At 48.7% G+C, this 11968-nt stretch overlaps 1 long non-coding RNA gene across 1 annotated transcript; it reads right to left on the bottom strand.

The window, feature by feature from the left end:
• Nucleotides 1–2575: 2575 nt before the first annotated feature.
• Nucleotides 2576–5145, bottom strand: LOC139084727 (uncharacterized). The gene is made up of 3 exons (XR_011542388.1): nucleotides 4218–5145; nucleotides 3600–3723; nucleotides 2576–2740 (listed from the first exon to the last, which is right to left on the bottom strand). It is a non-coding gene; the product is annotated as an uncharacterized lncRNA (long non-coding RNA).
• Between the last annotated feature and the right edge of the window lie 6823 nt (nucleotides 5146–11968).

The following is an 11968-nucleotide window of genomic DNA, read 5'->3' as shown; positions in this document are numbered from 1 at the left end:
CTCAATGTCACCATCCTTGGTCACCTGAGCATGCAGGTCACTACCTCCCTGTCTCCCAGGGACTGGAGCGGGGGTACGGGGGTGTTAGGGCGTCTATGAGTGTCTGTGGGGAGATCCCCAGAAAGATCCAAGGGAGGAGAAAAATGCACAGAGGGGGAACGAATAGGGCCTGGGACGCTGCCCTGGTGGATGGTGGTCTGCGTTGGGGCCTGTTTCCCAGGCTGGGAAAGGCCATCTCACATCCCAGGAGCAGCCTCAAAAGCCACTCAGACCCAGATTCGAACCCTCACTCTGCCATTGACCAGCCACTTGACCTTGGACGCGTCATCTCATCTTTCGGTGCCTCGGTTTCCTCATCTGGAAAATGAGGATAATAACAGCACCTATAGGGCGCAAAATTCATAGCGATTTTATATGTAAAACCCATAGCCTGCTGCCCGGTACTTGTAAAGCTGAATAAATGGAAGCTGCTATTATTATCGTCATCCTTATTGTTATTACTGAGGATAAAAGGATACAATACCTGGCACACAGCAAGTGAAAAGGTTGATTCCTCTTCCTTGAAGAGAAGGATTTTGTGCTTGTATCAGTGACCTACGGCTGCGTAACAAGCCATCCCCAAACTCGGAGGCCACAACAGCTGATCATCTCTCAGGGGTTCTGTGGGTCGAGAACTGGGGAGGGCTCAGTGGGGCAGTCCTAGCACAGGTCTGTCCCGTGGTTGCAGTGAAGTGGTGGCTGGGCTGGAGCGGCTGGGAGCTGCCTGGACGTTTCTCTTTCCTCGTGGAGTCTCACGGCACCTCATGTGACCTCTCTGTGTGAGCTGGTCTCCGAGCATCCTGAGAGCGTGTCTGCCTCAGGCAGACGGATGGCTCAGACGGCAAAGCGGGGGCCTGAGGCAGCCCAGGGTATCCGTGCAAGGGACCCAGGGAACAAGGCGGAAGCCGTGCTGCCTCTCATGACTTTGTTGTGGAAGTGGAAGTGACACCGTGTCACATAGTGTCACATCCATCCTAGTCACATGTCTGCCCAGATTCAAGAAGACGCAGAGACCCTCCCTTCCATGGGAGGAATGCCGAAGTCGCATCATAAGAGCGTGCAATACGTGAGCTCCCGATGTGACTGCGTTTGGAAAATACAATCTGTCACCATGCCTATATCCATAGAGGTGACCAATGGTGGATACTTAGGGGGCCTGATGAGCAGCAGAGGGGAGCTATATATTGGAGCTAGGAGGAGAAAGGACCCTCAAGTCCCATTCGGTGGATGGCTGCCTACAGTATCACCTACGGGCTGTCCTTCGCATCTTATGCACAAACCCCAAACCGAGAAAGATAAATAACGACCATTTATTGAAGACTTACGTCTATGGTGGGTATTCACTTGCTCGTCTGCTTGAACTGCCCTATGGGCTGAGGGCTGCAATGATCCCCGCTTCACAGAGGAGGGAAATCGAGGTTCAGGGAGGTGAAGCGAGCTGTCCCCACGGCACTCACTGGGAAGTGGCGGGGAGGGAATTTGCACCCAGGTCTGTGTGACCTCAGGGGAATCCCCTTCACCACCACGCCTGAGCGTCCTGCCTCACTCAGAGGTAAGGCCGGATCCCCCGACACTCAGCAACCTGGTTCAGGAGGCCCGGGGCGTGGGCGGCAGCTCCGGGAACAATGCAAGTACCTGTGGAAAGTGTGAACAGAAGTGGTGAGGCTTGAGGGTAGTTTAAAGAGAATCAGAACTTTCAGTCTCAGCCAAAGAGGCCCAGAGACTGGAAAGTTCCTTAAGGGTGTCTGAGTCTCCCCTGCAACCAAGGCAAGTTCCCTCGTGATCCGAGCAGCCCTGGGCAAATAGTCACATTCCATCTACTTAAACTCCCCCACGGACGGGGTGCTCATTACCTCCCGTGGCAGCCCAATTACCAGCAGACAGTACCAATTGTGAGGAAGCGTTTTCATTGGCATTGCCAGGAGGAGTCTCCATGGGAATAATCCTTCTAGACAGCAACTTGGCAACTGATGAATGTCAATCTTAAGAGCCTCAAAAACACGTGTGCCTTTTGCCCCCCAACGTTGCTCCTGGGGCTTCTCTGAAGTCAAGAAGAGACTTAGATAATGTTATAAGCACAAGAATTTTTCCTACAGCAGTCTTCACGACTGTGTGACACATGAAAACATCCTAAACGTCCAGCAACATGGGACTGGGTAAATAGCCGATGGGATCGCCTATGAAGGATCGCTGGGTAGTCATTTGACACCCTGTTTTTCTTACTTCTCTTTTTTTTCCTCCTCCTCCTGCTCCTTCTTCAGAGAGATCAAATCTGCTTTTCTGGAACGTACGCCTCCTGGGAGCAGTCAGGCCATACTCCTAACAGGTGTGTGTGCTGGAGGCAGAGCTCTGAACTAATTGAGGGAAGAAGTGATGAGGCCAGAGACCAGGCCACCTAGCGCCTGCATCCTCCTCCAGGTTTATCCCTCGCGATGTGCTGTAGGACACCTCCTGTTCTCGGAGAACAGCCGCTGAATCTCCCGCAAGGTGTTCCAGACACCCTCGGCTTCGTCTCCCGACAGAGCATTCTCGTTGATTTGCTTGCTTCCTTGGTTTTAAAAAAATGTTTTGTGGGACTGGCTGGTGGGTGGCATATTGGTTGAATTCGAGTGCTCTGTTTCAGCAGCCTGGGGTTCCAGGGTTCGAATCCCGGGTACGGACCTAGCACCACTCCTCAGGCCATGCTGTGGCAGCATCCCACCTAAAACAGAGGAAGATGGGCACAGATGTTAGCGACAATCTTCCTTAAGCCAAAAGAGAGAGATTGACACAGATGTTAGTTCAGGGCTAATCTTCCTCACACACAAAAAAGTTTTATGGTAGACTGTATTTTATATGCAAAATGGGGCAAAAGTAGTTATTTGCAGTTAAAAATAGTAAAATGAGGGGCTGGCCCAGTGGCACAGTGGTTAAGTGCGCACATTCTGCTTTGGTGGCCTGGGGTTCGCTGGTTTGGATCCTGGGTGCGGACACGGCACCACTTGGCACACCATGCTGTGGTAGGCGTCCCATATATAAAGTAGAGTAAGATGGGCACGGATATTAGCTCAGGGCCAGGCTTCCTCAGCAGAAAGAGGAGGATTGGCAGCAGATGTTAGCTCAGGGCTAATCTTCCTCAAAAAAAAAAAAAAGAAAGAAAGAAAAAACCATAAAATGAACACACAAATACCCTCCATTCAGGTAAAGAAACAAAACTTTGTGAGTACCTCAGGAGTCCCTGAAGTCAACATCAACCTGATGATTATGTAAATCATCCTCTCACTATATGCATAAAACTTTCTTTCATTTTATGTATATATAATATGTATGTTTATAATATATACAATGCATGTATTATATATAATACATGCATTTTATATATAATACATATTACAACATAAACATATTATACAGTGTAATGTATAATATATAAATATATTATAATGTATGTTATATAATTAGGTATGCCAAAGGATATATATAGATATCGTCTTACCACTATACACATATTCCTAAGCAATGCCTTGCTTTGTTTTGCCTGTCTTTGAACTTTATTATATAAGTTGAACAGTATTTTATACCTTCTTCTCTGACCCGCTTCTTTCTTTCTCCATCCTGTTTGTGGCCTTCATCCTTGTCGCCCCATGTGGTTCTTCACGCATTTTCAGGGCTGTGCTCAGCGCAGTGGCTCGGGCCCAGCAGATTCTATGGGACAGTGGCCCTTACTGAACGCCCACTGATTATGAGCCTTAATCACACCTGCAAGCTCCCTTTGCAGCAGCACCTAGCTTAGGGCCTGGCGGAGTAAGCGGGGCCGTCGCCCAGCCCAGGTCACACGCAGCGCTGACCTCGACAGTCAAAACCAGGGAGTGGGGCTGCTCATGCAAGAGCTGGGAGCAAGGCGGGAAAGGAGTCACAGGTGTGCGCGTTATACGTCATGTCATTTCATTGGTCACAACAAGAGTGTCTTTTGGTCTCAGAAGGACAGAAAGAAAAGTTAAGGTCTGAAAACCAATAAAGTAAGTAATGAAATGAATGCTGCCCTCCGGCCCTTTCTGAGGACCCCCCCCCCCCGCCACCCCCGAGCACCTTCACCCTGGCCCTGCCCTGACCCAGATACCAAAGTTCAGAGCTGGTGTGCAAACGCATGCCCAGAGGAATTCCAACTTTAATTTAACTTTTATAAAAAATGGACTCACAGGATGCATGCTATTCCGTAACTTGCATTTTTTAAAATAATGTTTCACTGGCGTCTGTCGTGCCAGTACATTTGAGTCTCAAACCACTCCTTATAAGAGTCACTTAGTATTCTGGCGGATGAAGGACGGCGCCATGGCTGCGCAAACACCCCCACATGGAGGGCACTTGCTTGGTCTCTGGTGCATTGCCTCCCACAGCCGATGCTCCACAGACGTCGTGGTAGAAATTTCCTTTGGTGAGGGTGCTTTCCTTTCTGTGGGACAGAATCCCCAAAGCGGAAGGCAGGTCACAGGCGTGTGTATTGCAAACGTCAACAGGCTCTAGCAGGTCCCTTCCTTAAAAATTTAGCTGTCGCAATCCACACTCCCACCAACCATGTGGATGTCGTTCCGGGTGTCTGGGTATCCATTCTCTGCATTCTCCCTAGCACTGGTTCTAACCATTTTGTTAACTCTTGCCAACTAGGTGGGTAAAAAAATATTTTCTTGCCACTGCTTTCACTTGCATTTTTTTCCCTGTTGGCGAGGCTGACAAGTTTTCCCTGGCTGAGTAGCTGTTTGCATTTTCTCTTCCGTGAACTGCTGACTCACATTCTTTGAGTATTTTCTACGGGGCCCGGGCCATTGGGAAATTGTTAAATCACTTTCAGTAAGACTGCTCAGCAGAGTGCTGCCCATTTGGGTGCCCCATACGCAGTGGATAAGAACTCAGGCTGGATCAGCGAGACCCAGGTCCCCGACTCACTTGCGTATGTCCCTGGGGGAATGCCACCTCTCTTCTCCAGCTCTGGTTTTCCATCTTTAAGAGGGGGTGAAGGGTTTCCCGGGTCTCTTAGGCTTGTTGGGAAGATGAAAGGAGGAAATGCGCGTCCGGTGCGTGGACTGGGACTCGTAAGTGGTCAGCACATGGATGTCGGATGTGGTTATCAGGGGGCGAGTCCACAGGAACACAGAGTTGCTTGGCGGTCACACGTAGCACACCCAGCGTGACTGGTCACGTCTGAACCACAGCTATGGCCACAGGGGGCCACATGACCCACAGGGAGGGTCAAAGGCCGTGCACTGGGGCATGGTGTCTCATGCTGACTGGGCCATCCCTGGGCTATCCCAGGATCCTGAGCCATGAGGTCTACTCCTTTGTCTGGGGCCCCGAGCAAGCTGAGGGGCCCAAGGAGGTGGCTTCAGGGGACGGGGTGGGAGAGGCTGCCATTTAGAACTGCACACAAATCCTCTGGACAAGTCCATATAGGGCAAATGATTATTATCTCCTTTTTACTGGGGCCCAGAGAGGTGAGGTCACTTTCCCAAGATCACACAGCTGGCAATGACGGAGCTGGGATTTGAACCCAAGTCTGTCTGAATCCTCAAATCCATGCTGCTGACCCTTACCCCACACTGTCCTGCTAATGAGAACTGTAGTTGCCCTTGCTTCTGGTGGGTCAGTCCATAGGGGGCACCGGGACCGAATGCCAAAGGCAGTGTCACCCGGAATTCTTGATGGAGTGGCCTTAGACAAGTACAATATGCATAGAAGGTATCAGTGCTGGTGAGCGACATTACTGATTGTCACTAAGTGTCAGGTGCTGTCCGAGTGTCTTATTTATTCCTCCTGGCAGCCCCTTTTTAGAGACAAATAAACAGAGACACTGAATGATGACATCACTTTGACGGAGGACCCCCAAGGACTGAGGTTCGGAGCGGAGACGCAGGCTGGGAGCCGTCTCTTGCCAGCGCCCCGCACCACCTTTCTGAGGGAGGCGGGAAATGAAATGAAATGGGGACGTGGTTGGGGCTCGGTGGAGCGCGCCTCCCAGGGGCGGTCACCAGGGGCAGCGTCCACAGCACTGCGGGACCAAGTTCAACTCCCTGTTCTGACCCTTCCTCCTTGTGTGGCCTGGGCAAGTCACTTCGCTGCTTGAGCCTCAGTTTCCCCGTCTGTAAAATGGGGGTAGGAACAGTGGGGCCTTCTTGGGTGGCTGCGAGGATTCTGTCATAGAAAGTGTTCGCAGGCTGTGATTCACAAATGGTAGCAATGGTGGATGTGATCGCCAAGGGAGTGAGTGGTTCCCGGCCGGGGAGTGCCCCCTCGGGTCCAGCTCACCACGGGCATGGGGAGTGGAAGGAGGGCACCCTCGAAGCTTTAGAAAGTTACTTTGGGGCAAATCAAGGGCCTTCTCATTATCTCACACCACACTCTCCTTCACTGGCTTCCTTTCTGTTCTTCCAAGGCCAGATGGCCAGGAAGCGTCAGAGCAGAGGCTCCAGCGCCCTGTCTGCCGCCTACATCGTGACTGTCACACTTCCTACCTCTTGGCTAATCTCCCGCAGACCCTGCCTTTCTCACGCCTTTCATTCCCCAGCTCAAAAACCACCCATGGCTCCCTATGGCTCCCCCAGCTCACTATCTGCCTTCAACCTGCCCTTCTGGACTGCCTCTGACCTTTGTCCTCCACAGACACACACTTTGCAGGTGCCAAGCCCTGTGCCGGGCTCTGAGCAGGCAGAATGCTGACAACGGGGCTTGTCATCGGATCCAGCCAAGCCGGTTTCCTCACTGCCCCCGAATCAGCCTTGGGGGGCCCTCCTCTGGGCCTCTGCCCGGGCAGCACCACTGCTGAGAACGTCCTCCCCTCTCTTTCCAAGGTTAGAAACAGCAGTAACCAGCTGCAGGAAACCAGAGTTTGATCCATCTAACCTACCACTGCTTAGAGCTAGAGATACAGACACTGACATATGGCTAGACACAGGGGTATAGACAGCCATGTGTATATATAGACAGAGAAAAACACGGATAGACAAACGGCTGTACTTTTTGACATATAAATAGACATGTGCATAGACATATAGGCATATACATTTACATAGACCGAGAGACCTTTTATTTTAATATCAGAGGGAGGATGACCGCAGAACAGACGATAGGACAGGACTTGGGAGGCCCGAGTGTTCTGGTGTTATGATGACGTCAGAGACAGTTCTATTTCTACACGATAACCAGCCCCAAGAGTTTTCTTTAAGGGCCAGCTCTGAAAAATTTGTCCCAAGAAAATTTAGAATCCAATAAAAATATAATTTAAGTCTCGATTGTCACCCTCGGGGACAGTGCTGATCCTGCCACCAGCAGGGCCAAGGACCCCTGTGGGTCTCTTGTCTGGGAGAATCTGGTCCCTTTCTCCCTCCAAGAGCAGTGGAAGGGGCGTTTGCATTTTTTTTCTTTTTCTCCCCCAGCTCTATTGAAGTATATTTGACAAATAAAAATTGTACATATTGGGGCCGGCCTGGTGGTGCAGCGGTTAAGTGCACATGTTCTGCTTGGGCGGCCCAGGGTTCGCTGGTTCGGATCCCGGGTGCAGACATGGCACCACTTGGCACGCCATGCTGTGGTAGGCGTCCCATGCATAAAGTAGAGGAAGATGGGCACGGATGTCAGCTCAGGGCCAGTCTTCCTCAGCAGAAAGAGGAGGATTGGCAGATGTTAGCTCAGGGCTAGTCTTCCTCACACACACAAAAAATGTACATATTAAGATGTACAACATGACGTTTTGATATATTTATACATTGTGAAAAGATTGCCTCAATCAAGCTAATTAATATAACCATCACCTCACACAGTTACCTTTCTTTTTTTGTGTATGTGTGGTGAGAACACTTAAGATCTACTCTCTTAGCAACTTTCAAGTATACAATACAGTATTATTAACTATAGTCACCATGCTGTGCATTCGATCCCCAGAACTTATTGCTCCTGCCTAACTGAAACTTCGCGCCCTCTGGCCCACCTCTCCCCGGTTCCCCTTTCCCCAGCCCCTGGGAACCATCATTCTATGCTCTGCTTCTACTAGTTTGGCTTTTTTAGATTCCACATATAACCGAGGTCATACGATATTCATCTTTCTGCGTCTGGCTTGTTTCACTCAGCATTACGTCCTCCAGGTCCATCCATGTTCCTGCAAGTGGTGGCATTTCTTTCTTTTTTAAGGCTGAATAATATTCCATTGTGTGTATTCCATTCCAAAATGTGGTGTACATGCCACATTTTCTTTTTCCCTTCCTCCATCGATGGGCACTTAGGTTGCTTCCACATCTTGGCTATTGGGAATGAACATGGGGGCAGAAGTCCCTTCGAGATCCTGATTTCCATTCCTTTGGTTATACACCCAGAAATGGGGTTGCTGGATCCCATGGTCGTTCTATCTTTAATGTGAAAATCGTGACCACTTACCCCAATAATGTGGTACCCAGTTACACTTCGATCGTGGCCATACCAAGTTACTTTCCCACCAACAGTGCACAAGGGTTCCACTTTCTTCACATCCTGGCCACCACTTGTTCTCTTTTGCTTTTTTGATAATAGCCATGCTCACAGGCTCCAGGTGATGTCTTGTGATTTTCATTAGCATTTCTGGAAAGAGTGTTTTCTGAGGGACATCCCAGGGTTCTGGGGACATCAGGCTGGCCACTGCCACCTGCTGGTTCTGCTTGGATTTGCCTTGATGGCCCTCAGACCACAGCCCAGGCTCTGTGACCCCCTCAGCGTCCCTCTCCAACTCCAGTGGCCTCCTGCTGACCCCTCCCCAAGACCAGACCTCTTCTCTCCTCTCTCCCTCCTCCCTCCCCTCGTTACCCAACCCCTGGGGGTGCAGACCTTGCCCCAAACTAGGCCTACACTTCGCCCTGACCTTGCTTGGCTGTCAGTTACCTCTTCAGGCCTCAGAGGAGAAAGGGACAGCGTCTCCCAGGCCCCCGGAGCCCCATAGCTCCCTGCGCTTCACCAGCTCTCCTTTGTGAGGGTGCGTGGGGGCAGGATGGGGAAGCAATGATGTCGATGGAGACGCACTTCCATAGGCTTAGAAAACATCCGAAGGACACGCAGACACATGAGAACTCTGGATTCTCAGTGACCTCCCCTCCACCCCATCCTGCTCCCCCCACAACTGTCCCCATCTCAACGGCCACGCCATCCTCCAGGTGAGAATGGAGCCACCCTGGCTTCTTTCTCTCGCCCCTTGGCAAGTCCTTCCCTGAGAATGACGAAAACTACATGTCCCGGTCTGCCTGCTTTTCTCCTCCTCCACGGCCCCCCTGGTCTGAGCGCCCAGGCTGCAGGACACTGCCCATCAGCTTCTCGCTGCTGTCCCATCGCCCACGGCTGCCAGAGGGACCCTGTCAAAATGCTGGATCAGATCATGTCCTATGCCACTCAAAACTCCCCTCCGAGAAACCTTCTGCGAGTCATTTATCTGATAGGAACTCGTATCCAGCATATGTAAAAATCTCCTATGACTCAATAATAAAAAGAGAGAGAATCCATTAAAAAAGTAGGCAAAAGATCTGAATTGCCATTTCTCTAAAGAGAGATACAAAGCACCAATAAGCTTATGGAAAGATGCCCCATTAGTCATTAGGGAAATGCGAATCCAGCCTCCTGGATGCCCCTTCACGATCTGTTAGGATGGCGTCAGGTCATGACAGGTGTGGGGAGGATGTGGAGAAAAACGACCCCTCCTACAGGGCTGAGAATGCAAAACGGGGCAGCCACTTTGAAAAACACTCTGGCAGTTCCTCAAAATGCTAAATAAAGTATTACCATGTGACCCAGTGTATTAGTCACCTCAGGCTGCCATTTCCAAATGCCACAGGCTGGGCTGCTGGGACAACACACGTTTGTTTCTCACGATTTGGGAGGCTGGGTGGTCCAAGCCCAAGGTGCCCACATCCTCAGTACGGCCTCATGGGTTTTTGTTTAATTCAGTGTTTCCAAGTACATTGCTGTCATTATTTTTATGCTCCAATTGCTCCAGTTTTAGCCAGTGGAGCCCCTTCAGGCCAGCTCCTGGCTCTCTTGACATGTCTCCGTCCTTCTCTGGGTACCTTCCTGCTCTTGGGCACGAGATGTTCCAGCTCGTCTTGTACTCTGCCTGGCGCAGCCTGGAGTCAGCCATTTCTCCTGGGAGCCCCGGCTCCCTTCAGTGGAAACGAAGATCTGGGTAGTAAGTGTGCTCACCGTCACTGGGGTGTCACTGCCCTGGGACCTCTTAAGTGGGCAGAGCTAGGAAACATGTATGTAGATATGTTTCCAGATTTCTGTGTATAAATATGAAAAACCATGAGTTTATTGATATCTCCAATTCCAGCCCAATACCACAATCATCTTCTGAGGCTTTTAGCTTTTCATAATTGTATTTCCTTTTTCCTAAAGTGACAAACCTGGATCCCAAATCCGCATTGTATTTATTCATCTGCTCAATCCTACAAAACACAGAGAATGGTTTCAGAATCGAAACTTTGAAACATACCACTTTGAAAAAATAAATCTATGATATAGAGTTTAAGATTCATTCAATGTGGTTATAGTATTGATTTAAAATAAGTCAGGTTTATTTCTGTTTGTATTCATTTTTATGGATTTTCCCCATCCTGTTGATTTGAGTTTTTTTAAGTATGCAAAATGGCAACACATTCCCAAAGTCAAAACTCTACACAAAGATATACATACTCAGAGACGTGTCATTCTCTCTCCTAACCCTTCCACCTAGTTCTCAGTAGCTCCTTGTGGAACCAATTTCATTAGCACCTGTTTCTTTTACAAAAAATAGAGGATTCAAGTAAATTTTATTTCCCCTTCTTTCTTGCACAGAAGATGGCATACTATATATACTTTTTTGTACTTTGTTTTTTCCAGTTAACACTCTGTGTTAGTAACCACTCCAATTCTGTTTATAGAAAACTTCCTCATTCTTTTTTACAGCTGCATAGTACTCCATTGAGTGGCTGTTCCACAGTCATTTAATGCATCTCCTATGTGTGGGCACTAGAGTGTTTCTAATATCTTAAAATTACAAACAATGTTGCTGTGAATAACCTTATGCATAAATATTTAGAAGTGGAATTGCTGGGTCAGAAGATAAAAGCATATGAATTTTTTTAGCCATTACTAATTTCTCCTCCATTTAGCATACCTCCCAGTGATGTAGGTATATGTCTGTTTCCCCAGGCTCTTCAAGAGAGTATGTTGTCAAACTTCCAAATTTTTTCTTTTCTTTTAAGATTAGCCCTGAGCTAACATCTGCTGCCAATCCTCCTCTTTTTGCTGAGGAAGACTAGCCCCGAGCTAACATCCGTGCCCATCTTCCTCTACTTTATATGTGGGACGCCCACCACAGCATGGCTTGCCAAGCAGTGCCATGTCCACACCCGGGATCTGAACCGGCGAACCCCGGGCTGCCAAGAAGCGGAACGTGCGAACTTAACCGCTGCGCCACTGGGCCAGCCCCTCCAATTTTTTCTAATCTTATAGGTGAGAAGTATTTTTTTTTTTTAAAGTAGTAGGGTTTCTGTGCAGTCTCTACTCAGCTTCTCCCAAGGATAACACACTACATAACCAGAGGACAATGATTCAAATTGGGAAGTTGGCATTAGAACAATGCTTTTAACTAAATTTCAGACTTTATTCAGATCTCATCAGTTTTTACATGCACTTGTTTTCAGTGTATATTTCTGTGAAATTTTATCCTCAATGTAGCAATAATTTGCCTTTCTCTTATGGTGAATAAAGTGAGTATTTTCCATAAGTTTAAGGATCATTTTTTACATATTTTTTCGTAAACTGTCCACATTTTTTGCCCATTTTCTATCTGATTTTCACACTTTCCTCTCAAATTTAAAGTTATTCATATATTAGCGATATTAGCCCTTTAACTACAAAATATATTGTAAATATTGTCTCCCAGTTTGCCCAGCTGTCTTTTGAC

This window comes from Equus przewalskii, chromosome 7, assembly GCF_037783145.1.
Source record: "Equus przewalskii isolate Varuska chromosome 7, EquPr2, whole genome shotgun sequence".
Classification (NCBI taxonomy): Eukaryota; Metazoa; Chordata; class Mammalia; order Perissodactyla; family Equidae; genus Equus; species Equus przewalskii.
Note: the sequence above shows the minus strand (reverse complement) of the source record. Positions and strands in the feature narration are given on the sequence as shown.